The sequence below is a fragment of the Penaeus monodon genome, chromosome 20 (genome assembly GCF_015228065.2).
Source record: "Penaeus monodon isolate SGIC_2016 chromosome 20, NSTDA_Pmon_1, whole genome shotgun sequence".
Classification (NCBI taxonomy): Eukaryota; Metazoa; Arthropoda; class Malacostraca; order Decapoda; family Penaeidae; genus Penaeus; species Penaeus monodon.
Window position 1 is genome coordinate 25,549,842 of NC_051405.1, and position 247 is coordinate 25,550,088.

A 247-nucleotide genomic window follows, 5' to 3' on the forward strand; every position below is an offset into this window, starting at 1 on the left:
CTCTCTTAAAGCACTAAAGTGGACAAACTACAAGAAGATAAACATAATAAGTGAGGACAGAGAGAGGGATTTTGCTTCAAGTCTCGTAACGCCCTCACGTGTGTGCCACAGATATGACACCCCGGAATTTTATCGCTTCTTGCTAGAGAGACACGGAAACCTTTTAAAGATTCATGTTCTTGAAGTACGAAGGGTGAGGAGAGAAGGAGGAGATTAGAAGGAAGTTAGGATGAAAGGAGATGGGAAA